The following is a 15,309-nucleotide window of genomic DNA, read 5'->3' as shown; positions in this document are numbered from 1 at the left end:
GATGTGCTTATTCCGAAGAAAATACGAAAATTCGATTTAGAGGCCGTTCGAAAATTTTCTGGGCCCTCATCCAAAAACTAATTTATGCCCACAAACATTTTCTTGTTGGCCTTAGAACTACATATAGTGCAGCCAACCCAAACTATCAGTTAACTGAGTATGATGTGCTTCTTCCGTAGAAAATACAAAAACTCGATTTAGGGGCCGTTCGAAAATTTTGTGGCCTCTGATCCAAAAATTATTTATTAACCAAGATGGCAATCTTTTGATCCATTTTTGGTTTTCCTAAAATTCTTGTTCTTTTTTGCTTCGTTTGAAATCGATATTTATAAATAGCCTATGCTTGTACGCAATATACGATTTTGCTTTAAAAAAAAAAAAGTGGAAAAGTGTGTGTGTGTATGTAAATATAATTAGTTCTCTTAAAAAACAATAAACATCTACTTCTAGAATTAAAAATTTAAAAAAGTTTTTCCTTATAACATTAATTAGCTCGTCTTTTCTTTTGGAAGAGTAATAAAGGTCTCTTTCTTCAAAAAATGAAGGGAAATTACAGAGAATGAAATTGAGGATTCTCAACATCAGAACAAAAGAAATGCATGAAGTGTCTTTCTCTCGCTTGCTCTTTTTCCGTCTCTCTCCCCTCTGGTACTTTCCCTTCGTTTACTTCATACATTTTTAGACACGTTCTGAGAACTTCAGCTTCCGTTCTCTAGAGGAGGTAGTTCAAATGTTGTTCATTTTGGTCCTGCTGGAAAATATCAGCCTCTACTGTCTGAACCGTAAAATATAATAAGGAAATAACTACGAGTTGCAGAAGATGTGTTTGCTTTCTTTTCAAAAATACTTTTTGAAATGGAAAATAAGCTCTGAACTCATCTTTCTTGTGTAAATGAAACTTTCATTATAATGCTTTACGCATAGATTATTACAAAGGTGATTTTTTTTTCTTGTAAGGAGAGAATAACAAAGAATTTAAAATTCTCTGTTTTTCCTAAATCATTATTGGAGTAAATTAAATATTTATTTTCGCTGTATTGATTCCAGTAACTTACCATACCATTTACGCATTATATAGTATCTGTATTATAAAAGTTTGTTAGTCTGTACGATGTTATGTAAATTAGCATCCTGCTAAAACAAAATGAAAGCCATCGATGACATTCGTATTTGCATTAGTCATGGTTAACCAAGGTTGTTAGGTGATATTATACGGAATGTGTTTTGTAAGATAACAGTGTTTGCATTTTTTGTTTATTGTTTTGCATCTAGTTTGTACAATCATGTACAAAAATTGGCCAAAGAATTTAAAATTCTCTGTTTTTCCTAAATCATTATTGGAGTAAATTAAATATTTATTTTCGCTGTATTGATTCCAGTAACTTACCATACCATTTACGCATTATATAGTATCTGTATTATAAAAGTTTGTTAGTCTGTACGATGTTATGTAAATTAGCATCCTGCTAAAACAAAATGAAAGCCATCGATGACATTCGTATTTGCATTAGTCATGGTTAACCGAGGTTGTTAGGTGATATTATACGGAATGTGTTTTGTAAGATAACAGTGTTTGCATTTTTTGTTTATTGTTTTGCATCTAGTTTGTACAATCATGTACAAAAATTGGATACCCTCCTTCCTTGTAGAAACTGTAGGTGTTTAGTTTACTGCTTGTTCAACGTCTATCTTTCTGAAGCTCGATATGGTGCAAGAAAATAATACGTGGATTCAGACAGCATCATGACATGGATTTATATCCATGACAGTGAAACATGTTAGACACTTGGAAAACTTATGTAGTAGTTTAAGGGGAGCGTAGTTGCTGCATTAAATTGCTGAGAAGTTACTTTATACTGAGAACACCGTAGAGTAAACTACTTCCCATGGCAAGTACGTACCAGGCAGTTAGGAACCCCATATAGTGGTGAAAGGGAGGTGTAGTTGTCACACTAGTCAAACCATGCTCATGTACCCACAGCTAATTTCTCATATCACCTTGCTTTACCACGTGGAGAGTGAGCTGTAAGCTCAAAGGCAATTTCTTTTGCGGTGTAATCATAACATGATAATGTAACCACAGCTAGAGTCTTAAAATTCACAGCAAAATAAACCAGGCAAAGATTCAAGAAAAACTCCAATTACGAAAGATGTTTGATTACCGTAAGCGAGTAGACCGGGCCATTTGACAACTCTGCATCACTTGGAAACCGAGCTGTTCGTACCAAAGTGATTTATCGTACAATTTACTTGACAACATAGTTAGATTTTTTAAAGTGTATACAGTCTTACTCAAAAGGTTTGAAAGTGACACAAAAGTTTGAAAGTGACACAGTTTCGTCCCTCTTGAGACAAAAAGGTGTATCTATTTTTTTTTTCAAGTTTTCCAGGAGACAAGTTTAAATATTTTATCATAATTTATTCTATTGTCTTCTTTTAAAATTTAGTTTGTTCTCCTTCGTTTCAGATATATAACTTACGAGATCAAATTAAATTTTAACAGAACATGATAGAATAAATTACGATAAAATCTTTAAACTTGTCTCCCGGAAAACTTGAAAAAAATTAGATATGCTACTTTGTCTCGAGAGGAACGATATGTTTGTATTGGTTGCAATCCTGCATACGAAAAAATTCCTCTAAAGTTTCTTTTAAAACAAGGATTACCAAGGAATTCTTCCATGAATATGAAGTCTTGTCAAGTTCTCATTGCAATTTGAAGTTCATCACATCAACTTATTGTCAGTTCTTAACTCTATCGATTCTACGATTCTAAATTGTAGGTTGAATATTGTATTATGAGGAAAAAATCAGAAAGAAATATACAAATAAAGTTTACTTAATCTTGCGTAGCATGTGTGTATGTACAATAGTAAACAGAACAATGTGACAGCTACTTTATATACGTGGGAACTTTGGGTTTTGTTTTGAGTGTGATTGTTTCTTAGTTGTAAATATCACAGCTGTTACAATACGGGACAAGTGAGTTCCTAAAGTGACAAGAGAATCTTCCCATAAACTTGAAAGTGATTTGTTTCTAATTAACCTTTGTACCAAAGTATCAATACCAGAACACGTCCTTTTTATATGGAAGGTTAACTTAAGGAATAAATTAAGGAGATAGATAAAAGTCTTAAAATCTTATTGGTTGATTGATAAGGGCTTTAATAGGAAGTCTGCAACGAGGTTTAAAATCCCAAGTTTCGTTGAGTTTTCTCAGACCAATAAGAACTTACAATGTCATCTAGTATAAATGCTCGAGTTTATAATTCTTGAGAATGTATATTTTATAATAAACCCTTCATTAATTTTCACCTATTTTTTTTCAATTTATGCTCGTACAAAAATGAATGGTTTCTTCTTTTTTTTTATCTCTAACTTGGAACAATAAAGAAGTGTGTATCATGTATATGAACACAAAAACAACAAATTATACTGTAAAGACATCAACTATATATTTTTTTATCTTCTTTATTTCTGAGAAACGTTTACTTCAAGATATAATTGTTACACATCATAAAAATTGCAAGATCTTTGCCAACCAGAATATAACTATGGAAGTTGTTTACATATCGTACGGTTTTATACTGTAAAAGAAAATTGAAATTCAATTTCCCATTAGAAACACCCTCCTAATATAGAATATTACACGATGTTAATATGGAATATTAGATCGAAATACAATGTCCATGTGTAAAAACATGTGGGGAAATACAAGTAAGCAGTGTCTTCAAAGGACATTTTTAGGATAAACAACATTCAAAACATATAAAATAAACAAGATTTTACGGTAAAGAAAAGTAATTACCTAATTTAAGTTGACCTACTCACTACTCCTTTCAAACTTCTTGCAAACAGTTTTATCTTACCGTTAGAATAATATGTAAACCCTTTAACATACAAACAAAAATATAAGATGATTATATTCGTGTGTGAAAGTAACCCACATGGGACAAATAAGCAAAACAACTGTAAAAAAAAAAAAAGTTTCGTAAATATACAAGATGTTTCAAAAAAACAGCGACAACGTTTGGGAGGTGATTCCTGACACCAAGATAAGACAAAAAGTATAGACCAACTTGGATGCACAAATGCTTCCTTTCGGAATTATAGGCTGCCGAAAACATGAAAAAAGTGAATTTTAAAGGTCCATAGCTCCAAAATGATAGGGCTTACAGTAGTCGGGTCAAGACGTCACTTACGAACTAATATGTGCACTATCGAAAATACAAGTTTCAGAGGATATCACGCAGCAATTTTTCTGTAGGGAGTTTGGCCACTGGCATATAATTTGAAGTACTCATCAACTACCTCTATAAAAATTATTCCGGAAGTACCGCAGGATTCTGAAACTCGAATATTTGGATAGGGCACATACTAGTTCCTAACAGAAGTCTTAACCCGACTACGGTAAGTCCCATAGTTTTGGAGCTATGGACCTTTAAAGTTCATTTTTTCATGTTTTCGGCAGCCTATAACTCAGAAACGAAGCATTTGTGCACCCAACTTGGTCTGTAATTTTGTCTTATCTTGGTGTCAGAAATCACCTCCCAAAATTTTGTCAGTGTTGTTCTGAAACACCCTGTATATATAAATTTACCTAGATAGGCCTAAAGCTTAAACATTTTGAGCGAAGTTCACTTATCGGAACAAAAATAAACGAAAAATTGTCACACTTTTGGTGATGCCTTCTGTAGCAAATTTTACAGTGCAACAAGTCTTCCTCATCTGGGTCTTAATGACCACACAATTTCATTGTTATTTCGTTTCGTTTTACTCTGTAACTAATAAGGAAGATGAAATATCAGAACTCAAGAACTCACCTCCGTTAGCTGCTGTCTTAACATTTCAGGCTAGTTTATATTTTCCAAAGGAGTGAGGAAATTCGATACATTGTAAGGATCAAATAGGGTTACTGTTAGAGGTCTGTACGGGCTGGCCATAGCCCGGTCCATGAATTTATAATGTGGGGCCCCACCCGAGTCCGAAATATATTTTAGCATTTAGGCCCGAGCTCGTGTGATACGCAAAATTGTATTTTTATTTACATCAATTAGAGGTTTAATTTTGTAGTGGTACTTTAAAAGTTCTTCAGAAAGAATGATTCAATAAATATCGTTGTATAGTGTATTTACAAAGTTAGACCCGAAAAGGCCCGAGAAATATAATTGTAATTTTGAAAATTTACGGCCCGAGCCCATGCAGACCTCTAGTTACAGTGAACAGCTAAATGTAGATTCACTTTCTTACAATAATAAGACTTGAAGGAGTACATAACTACAATATCTAATAGTTACAGCTTGTGAAAGTACAGGTAGTGGGGGACGTAAACAAATTATGACGACGTGCGGCTCTTCACCTAACAGAACAACTTCTAAATTCAGACTATAAAAATAATGCTAATCCAAAATTAGGAGAACAGTCTTTTGCTTTGGGCTTTGCAAAACTTACAAAATGTTTGAATCATGTAGTAAATATGTCGATTTAAATCCAACCTGATGGATGAGCACTAAGATGAAACCTGAAAGAACAGTATCTATTAGTTCCTCTTCCTGTTCTTATTCGAAAAAATTACAAGTGAAGATAAGAAAATACTTCATGCACTCATGCAAGTCACTAGTGTTACGAAGGTGACCCTTTTTCAGCTGAAGTCAACACACCTATTTGCTTTTTCCCTTCAGCGATAGAACATTTAGATCTTTGTCTTGAACGATAACTAGCCTCATTACAGTGAAAGATTCGATTGGATAGGTTAGATACTTGTTATATTCAGTTTCTAGAGTACGTAAAAAGAAGTATATTCTCCCTAACCTTTTCCTCATGTTATCTCTTGTTATAGAGATTCCTTGTGGAGTTCTCAGAACATGTGTAGGATTACGTCTCAGTAACAACTTAATTCACTAAGGCTGTTGGTTTACTGTTTTCGTTAAATGTTTTTTTTTTTATAAGTAGTTACTTCAACAAACTGTCTTTAAATGTGTAGGGTCTAAAGACGAAATAAACCGACCTATTTCACTTCTATGATCTAATAGTTGTTTCCTCAGTTGTTTAGAAAAAACTGATTACTATAGGATAAAATTCACAGTTTTTCAAGGCTGTTTTTTTTTTTCAGTTGATTTCATGCTTGTATTCCATGTTAGGAAAATCGCCATTTTGGATATTAATCTTCCTACGAACATGCACGTAATATTTTCAAAACTGAATATTCGTATCCTTAAGGAATAGTATACCTATACACTGTAAAAAATGAGGTGTTGAAATAACACAAAATGAGTACCACTAGCGTGTTACTTGTGTGTCAATTCAACACCAAGCACATCGCCTTCAGAGCATATCAGAAATACCTCGTTACTGGCTGTGAGTATTTGCATTGTTTTTTATTGTTTGGTATGAGCAAAGCTTTGCGAAATATATTTCGCATTATGGCAAGTAGCTCATAACATTCTATGTTTTCTGTAATTGGTCACAATAATATTGTTGTAAACCTGTAAATCATTTGACAACAGTTACACAGATAGCAGTGCTTCCATTTGTTTTCTTTATCTGTTATTCTTGTGTCTCAGCATGTATGAACAGAAGATGGTACAACTGTTGCCTATGTAACTGTTGTCAGACGATTCACAGATTTACAACATATTATTGTGACCGATTACAGAAAACAGAACATTATTCGTTACTTGGCAAAAGTGCTAAATATATTTCACAAAGCTTTGCTCGTATTAACGATAAATACCAATGCAAATTCTCTCAGGTAGTAACGAGTTATTTCTGATATGCTCGGAAGCCGATGTGCTTGGTGCTGAATTAACACCCAAGTAACACGCTAAAGTAGTAATCATTTTGTGTATTTGTATTTGTATTTGTATTTGTATTTGTATTTGTATTTATTTACTCCATTTGAAACCAATATACATTTGGTATTTGGAGGGTTCAGACAGTCCTCTTTCTTGTTTCAAATACACTTAGAAAAAGAAATATGTTACAGTATTTAATACACATTATTGCAAAGATAATCTGCTACGCTGTAATATACTTTATCCACCAGGAATCTCTTGAGTTTCTTTTTAAAAACATTTATATTTTCTTCATTTTTTATTTCTCTGGGCAGCTTATTGTATATTTGTACTCCCATATGGCTTAAACCTTCCTGTACTAATGTTAGTTTTGTAAAATATTGTCTTCTTTCATTTTGCTGTCTGATATTATAAACGTGACTTATTTGGGTTCCATCTTTCAATTTAGCTGCATAGATTGCAGTTTCGTATACATACATAGATGGTAGGGTAAGGATGTGGTGCTGTTTAAATTTTTCTTTGCATGATGTCCTCATGTGTAGACCAAATATTATCCGTATTGCTTGCTTCTGTTTCATAAAGACTGCTTTGCTGCTTGAAGATTTGCCCCAGAAAATGATGCCGTAATTTAGTATAGGGTGTATAAGCCCGTAATATACTTGGATCAAAGCTTTAGTGTTTAACGTTTCTTTTAGTATCCTGAGTGCATAAAGTCTGGAATTTAATTTTACTATTATTTCTTTTACGTGGGTTTCCCAAGTTAGATTTTCATTTATATTTAATCCTAAAAATTTAATTTCATGGGTGAAATCTAGTTTTAGATCAGTCAATTTATTTTTGGTTTCTTTTATTTTCGTGTTTTGTTTTGTGTGAAAAAGTAGGTATTTTGTTTTTGTGTTGTTTATGCATAAGCAGTTACTTCCAAACCATTTTTTGGCTTGATCCAATACTCTATATGTGTTGTTCCTTACCTCACTTATGGTTTTACCCTCCACAATTACGCTTGTGTCATCTGCATATAAAATTACTTCAAAATTCTTCAATGTTCCAGGAAAATCATTTATATACAATAGGAATAGGATTTGACCTAATATTGAGCCCTGAGGCACGCCGTTGCGGACTTGTCTTGGGTTTGATAAATATGTTTTTGCATTCCCATTTTGTATGTGGGAGACTTCAACTGCTTGCGTCCTCCCCTGTAAATAGGTTTCCATCAGCTGTAACACTTTCCCCCTTATGCCGTAATGCTCAAGTTTTCGTAAGAGTATTTTGTGGTTAACGAGATCGAAAGCTTTGCTTAAATTATAGAAAATGCCTAAGATTATCATTTAGCTCTTTTAGTATGTTTTTTATAAGCGCATATGTTGCCGTAGTTGTGCTTTTCCCAGTTACAAAACCGTGTTGTTCATGGCATAGTATCTGCTGTTTGTTCAAGAAATTTATTAGTCTCTTTTTAATTAGTTTCTCAAATATTTTATTTATTGGGTGTAAGAGTGATATCGGTCTAATTTTGTATCAATGTTCCGTCTCTCTGTTTAAAGATAGGTTTTATTTTAGCTTCTTTTAATTTTGTTGGATATTTTCATGTATTGAGACTTTCATTGAATAGGTATGTGAGTATAGGCGGTAAATTCCGGCTGTTCTGCTTGATTATTTCAATTGGAATTTCGTCGCTTGTAGCTTTATTTGGGTTTAATCTATTTATTTCATAAAATAGCTCATGTTCTATTATCGGTATGAGGAGCATAGTTTTGAATGTCCTAGGTTTAAAATTTCTTAATAGTTCAATAGCCTTTTCGCTATCTTGCATCTTATTCGTTAATTTTAGTGCTGTCGAAATCGGTTTTTGAAAAAACCGAAAACCGGTTTTTGAAAAAAGTGAAATTTCATAAAACCGAAATGTCGGTTTTGAAAACCGCATATGCGGTTTCGGTTTTGAAAACCGCTTTTGCGGTTTCGGTTTTAAAAACCGCATTTGCGGTTTCGGTTTTGAAAACCGCTTTTGCGGTTTCGGTTTTAAAAACCGCATTTGCGGTTTCGGTTTTGAAAACCGGTTTTCTCAAAAACCGAAAACTGCTGAAGTCCCAAACATTCGACAGCACTAATATCAAGTAACGACGAGAAAACAGCAAGGAATCTTTCCCATCTTCGGCTCACAGTTGCCAGATGGAGGGAAATTTCCCCCGGAGTAGGGAAGAAATGCTCAAAATTTGCAGAGGTGAAAGATATTTTTTTCTTAAAATGTCTTAATGTGTAGGGAAATTCTTGTTTAGTATTCTTTTACAATTGGCAGAATAAAAAAAAAAAATAAGTTGCAGCTTCTCACAAAGAGGCACGGCTATCGTTATTGGGAAGTAAAAAGATATAGAATAAAATATGATCGGTGTTCCCTTCACGTATGAACTAGTGCTGTCGAAATCGGTTTTTGAAAAAACCGAAAACCGGTTTTTGAAAAAAGTGAAATTTCATAAAACCGAAATGTCGGTTTTGAAAACCGCATTTGCGGTTTCGGTTTTAAAATCCGCATTTGCGGTTTCGGTTTCGAAAACCGCATTTGCGGTTTCGGTTTCGAAAACCGCATTTGCGGTTTCGGTTTGAAAAACCGCATTTGCGGTTTCGGTTTTGAAAACCGCTTTTGCGGTTTCATTTTGAAAACCGCTTTTGCGGTTTCGGTTTTGAAAACCGCATTTGCGGTTTCGGTTTTGAAAACAGATTTTCTCAAAAACCGAAAACTGCAGAAGTCTCAAAAAATCGACAGCACTAATATCAAGTAACGACGAGGAAACAGCAAAGAATCTTTCCCATCTTCGGCTCTCAGTTGCCAGATGGAGGGAAATTTTCCCCGGCGTAGGGAAAAAATGCTCAAAATTTGCAGAGGTGAAAGAAGATATTTTTTCTTAAAATGTCTTAACGTGTAGGGAAATTCTTGTTTAGTATTCTTTTACAATTGGCAGAATAAAAAAAATAAGTTGCAGTTTCTCACAAAGAGGCACGGCTATCGTTATTTGGAAGTAAAAAGATATAGAATAAAATATGATCGGTGTTCCCTTCAGGTATGAACTATTGCAGGTGTCTGGGACTTGCGATAAGAAACCAGTCAACACATGCAAAACCACAACATTCACATTTATCGGAGTGGCAACAAATCAACAATAAAATTGTGAATTGCGATCTAAATTTTTTTTCTTTTCTTTTTTCTAAGAAAGGGAGGTGGTGTTTTTTTGTTAACAAAAGAAAGAGTGGCAGTACTATTTAGAAACAAAGTGAAAGAGTAATGATAATATAAAAGATCTCAGTCTAAGTGGATGAGATTTCAAATTGAATTTCATGAGTTGCAGGTGTAGTGATCTTAAATAGGGATATACCTTATTTTCTATTTAGCTTAGTGTTGTCATATTACCCGATTTTTGCGGGTACCACCCGATTGTCAGGTTCTATATTCGTCCCTCGCTATCTTAATCACGAAAAACCACCTGCTTTTTGGGATTGGAGAAAAATCTAAGACGATTTAGTGAATAAAGTGTTGGTATATTCAACGTAAACCGCTACACCTTTGACAATCTTAATCGCGATTGATTTAAATTTGGAATTGCGCTCAGGCTGTGAGCTATCTGAGCAGTGCGCGGGTGTAGGGCCATTCGCTAATAAGAGATCTGCTCTAATGCACAATAGTTTTCTTTGTGTAGTTCATGTGTTTTTAATGTAATGTATTGGAGGTTCTATACGAATGAATATTCTTTTGTAGATGTTGTGACAAACATACTTGAATTATTCATGCCTTCATAAGGTACAAGAATGCCGAACGACAATTTCAAGTGTAACTTTAACGACACTTATAGAAGCGAATTTACGTATGTTAGCCAGGGCAGAACTCAGTTTGAAGCAAAATGTACACTCTGGAAAACTTAGTTTCGTTTAAAAAGTAGGCTTCAGGGAAGCAAAGTGGACCCCACCTGATTTTTATATATTTTGTAAACTATTTTAGATCACGAGGAACACGAATCTGGAGTTTTGACATTCCGACTTCCGGAGCTCGAGATATTAAAACTAAGTTTAATATAGATATATTCTCTATACGAAACATATTATGTCCTGTGAGAGATATATATAAAGGTAACCAAGAAAGTTCTGTCGCTTTTTGTGGAGGTCTGTGTTCAATTGATCCTTACACCGTGAGTTGAATGCGAATGGAGAAAAGGCGAAGGTCAGATGTTGGTGTGGGTATATCCAACATTCTACCTGCTTGTGGCAGTTCAGTTACAACGTGAACTTGTGTAAGGACAGAGTGAATATGGAACCTCCACAGAGCGTCATAAGGGTGTGTATGCTGTACGAGTTCAAACTTGGATCAAACGCCACTGCAGTGGGGCGGAAGATATCTCATTCCTTTTGTGAGGGTGTCGTGATTACGCAGACAGTGCAAGGGTGGTTTAGAAAGTTTAAGGACGGTGACAAAACACTCACGAAAGACGCACCACGTGCCGGAAGACCAACACATTTACAAAATGAAGATCTTCAGGTAGCAATTGAGGCGAACAGTGGAGAGACCTGTGAGGAACTGGGGCTAACATTCAATGTGAGTGGAGAAACCATCCGGCAGCACCTCCATCAACTTGGGAAACACTACAATTTGAGTCTATTGGTCCCACATGAATTAACTCCGGGCCAGAAGACTACGCGTGCAGACACCTGTGTTTTTTTGCTGTCTCGTCTGAGGAAGAAGCCATTTCTGGACAGGATGTTGACATGTGATGAGAAGCTCCATGGCGTGGTCATCATTCGTTAAAATCCCATGAACTGGTTCCAAAACAGCTGAAACCAGTAATGCAGTAGAAAGTCCTGCTGTGTGTTTTGTGGACTGCTCGCGACATCGTGCATCGGGAACTGCTACCGGCTGGTCAGAGCAGAACATTAATGCAACTGTCTACTGTCAGCAGTTGAGCCGTGTTCAAGAAAAACTCAAAACCCTGGAGCCAGCACTTCTCAATCGCTAAGGGGTTCTCCCGTTACGCTAAGGGCTAAGCCCCACATGATTATAGTGACCCGGGACACCATCCTACGCCTTAAATGGGAAACACTATTGCAACCGCCATACTCCCTGGACAGTGCACCGTCCGATTACCCCTGAACCATTTCTTGGACACTCACATTAGAGAACTAAAGTTCAACTCCGTAGTAAAGGTGCAAAATGCACTTGATACCTTCTTTGCTTCACGGCAAACCAAGTTCTACCGCGAAGGAATCCATACCCATCCCGAACGTTTTCAGAAGGTCGTTGATACTGATGGGTACTATTTTTGATCTTTCAGGTACGTCTTAGGCAGGGGTGTAGCCACGGGGGGCCCATCGGTGCCAGGCTCCCCAAATGATTTCCTGGCCCCCCTAATGACCAGATGTTAAAACATCATCGTGAGATTACTTCGCTTCAGTCATTTAAAAATAACAATGTTTACATATAATTAATAATTTACGGTAAAATAGTACGGAAAAATAGTATTTTACCATACCGATCACAAAATAGTATGGTATTTCTTCCTTATTGCGATCCGAAAATAGTATGGTATACTTTTTGTGACAGTAGATTACACAATTTACGGCGATTTGTATTTGACAGTTTGAAGACAAACGTTTTGACAAGGTACTATAAATTCTATGAAATGAAATGAAATCTTTGAGTTTAACGTCCCACGCCTATGCCGGTTAGGCCAAAGGAGACGGTGATTATGAGAAATGAATGAAATGGTGGAATGAAGAAAGTGGGAGGAAATGGAACCCCGAGAAAACCCATGAGCACGGTGTTTGTCCACTACAAAGTCCACACGGCGCGAGCTGGGATCGAACCAGGGACCCCTGAGCCACCGCGCCCCCATAAAACAATGGTACTATACTAAATCGTAAGTACATTATATTATTTATATGCTGTAATTAGTGCTGTAATCAAGAAAACTTTTTATCAGATGGAAAATTTGGTGAAAAGCAACGTTTTTATTCAGTTTTTCAGTTTGGATTTCATTCGCTTTTTAAAATGCTATTTCTTGTAAAACAGGAAGTGAGATATAGCTGTTAATAAAATAATTACGTCTTTTTAGTCACGAATAATAAATAAACATTTTTTGAGAAAATCTTAAAATAAATTAAGTGCAATTTCAAAGAAAATCAGCCTTATGTATAAAATTAACCAAGAAAGTTCTGTCGCTTTTTGCGTAGGTCTGCGATAGTTGGCCCTCACTGGCGGCCGGGTTTCGTCGAGTCGAAACATATATCTCGCGTCGGGGTGTTGAAGTACCACCGCGTAGCAGCGACCAGCGAGAACTTCGTCTTGGTCCGCACTTCTTAGATTCTTCGCGGAGAATCGTGAAGGGACCAACACGAACTGTCGCCAGTCATGTGCATGAGGTTATTATTATATATTATTTTTTGCTGACGAATTGTTCCTAAAGTGAGCTCCGAGGGTCAAGAATAACCTCTGCCTCAACATCATGACGTGAAAAATCTTGAGATAAGTGCGATAATTGTATGAATTTAGATGACAACTGTCGTCGATCATTAGAAAGTGAGTATGCGAGAACTATGAAATAAAGTAAATAGATACGCGTCATTTTGTTACAAAATTACATGGCGAACACATTTTATCTAATTCCAAACAGTTATCGTCGAATATACACGGTTAAAGGAGCACTGTGATTGACCAAATTAAAAAGATCTTAACGATTTATCCCTTTACAAGCGACGTTTCCTTCATCGCCATCGTAGCGAAGTAGGAAGAACACTTGCCTAGTAATCATAAGGTTGGTGGTTTGAGTCCCCTTCGGGGTAATTTTTTGGTACTTTTTAAAAGTGTTTTTTAGACTCACCTTAATGTAACTAAATCACACATATAGCCGATTTAACATTTTGGGGGAGTAATTTTGTGGTTCATTGGCGTTTTGTCGCATCTCTGCCGCTGGTGGCATAATTTTCAAAACGGTAGAGGGGCCACCGGGGATCGTCGCTGCGGCGCCGCCAATGTTTGGCGTGATGTCGCTAATTGCCCATTTGTGGTCCACCGACGCTTACGGCATGGGGACAATTCAGTGTGAGTGGCGAAACCATTCAGCAGCACCTTCATCAACTGAGGAAACACTAGAAGTTGGGTCGATGGGTCCCACATAACTTGATTCCGGGTCAAAAGGCAACGCAAGCAGACACCTGTGTTTCTTTGCTGTCTCGTCTGAGGAAGGAGCCATTTCTGGACAAGGTGTTGTCATGTGATGAGAAATGGGTCCTGTACGAAGTTGCACGGCGCCGTCATAATTGGTTAGCATCCCATAAACGGTTCCAAGACAGCCGAAACCAGTACTACACCAGAAGAAAGTCCTCCTGTGTGTTGATGAACTGCTCGTGGCATCGTGCATCGGGAACTGCTACCAGCTGGTCATCGCATCAATCCAACTGTGTACTGTCAGCAGTTGAGCCGTGTTCAAGAGAAACTCAAAACTCTGGAGCCAGCACTTCTGAATCCCAAAGGGGTCCTTATGTTACAGGACAACGCTAAGCCCCTCGTGGCTAGGATGACCCGGGACACCATTTTACGCCTTGGATAGGAAATACTATTGCATCCGCCATACTCCCTGGACATTGCACCGTCCGATTATAATCTGTTCCCTTCCTTGGACAATCACTTTAAAGGATGCCAGCTCAAATCCCAAGTAGAGGTGCAAAATGCACTTGATAACTTCTTCACTTCACGGAACACCAACCTCTACCGCGATGGGATAAATGGCCTTCCAGAACGTTTGCAGAAGGTTGTCGATCTATTCTTGATCTTCCAGATACGTGTTAGGTGACACATGAATGTCCGGAGGTGGTGGGTGAGAAAGCGATAGAACTTTCTTGTTTACCTATATAGATCGGTTCTGTGTATTGAAATAGTTATGCACAAAGGTATAATGTTTGGTCGGGGGCAGTAGATCTTGGTTAAACATAACACAAACTATCTGTAATATAATTTATGAAATTACTATTAATAATAATAATAATAATAATAATAATAATAATAATAATAATAATAATAATAATAATAATAATAAGCTAAAACAGTGTTTTTAGTTTTCCGGAAGGAAACCAAAATTTTCCAGTTTTTTTCAGGCTTCAAAAACACTAGCTGTAACACATTTTTGTTTTTTAGATTGTAGCTCCCCCCTTCAAAAACGACGGGCCCCTCCTACAGAAACCTGTTGGCTACACCCCTGGTCTTAGGTGACATATCGATGTTCTAAGGTGATAGGTCAAAAAGCGACAGAACTTTCTTCGTTAATTTTATACATACTATGTAAAACTACTGTATAAGTTCTAGTATCTCGAGTTCGGGAAGTCGGAATGTCAAAATTCCTTAAGATTCGTGTTCCTCGTGCTCTACTTCACGAAATATATAAAAATCAGGTAGGGTCCAGTTTGCTTCCCTGCAACCGAAAAGTACCTTGGAAGTGTCATCAAAGAAGTAACTAAAAAAAAGTGCAAATGATCCCAGGTCAGT

At 36.4% G+C, this 15,309-nt stretch overlaps 1 protein-coding gene across 2 annotated transcripts in view; it reads left to right on the top strand.

Moving 5' to 3' along the window:
• Window positions 1–15,309, top strand: part of LOC145673308 (uncharacterized) — a 529,331-nt gene that overhangs the window by 210,934 nt on the left and 303,088 nt on the right. The gene's annotated exons all lie outside the window — the stretch shown is intronic.

The sequence above is a fragment of the Thermobia domestica genome, chromosome 2, assembly GCF_964235325.1.
Source record: "Thermobia domestica chromosome 2, izTheDome1.hap1.1, whole genome shotgun sequence".
Lineage (NCBI taxonomy): Eukaryota > Metazoa > Arthropoda > Insecta > Zygentoma > Lepismatidae > Thermobia > Thermobia domestica.
The sequence above is the reverse complement of the archived record's forward strand: the minus strand, read 5'-3'. Positions and strand labels throughout refer to the sequence as shown.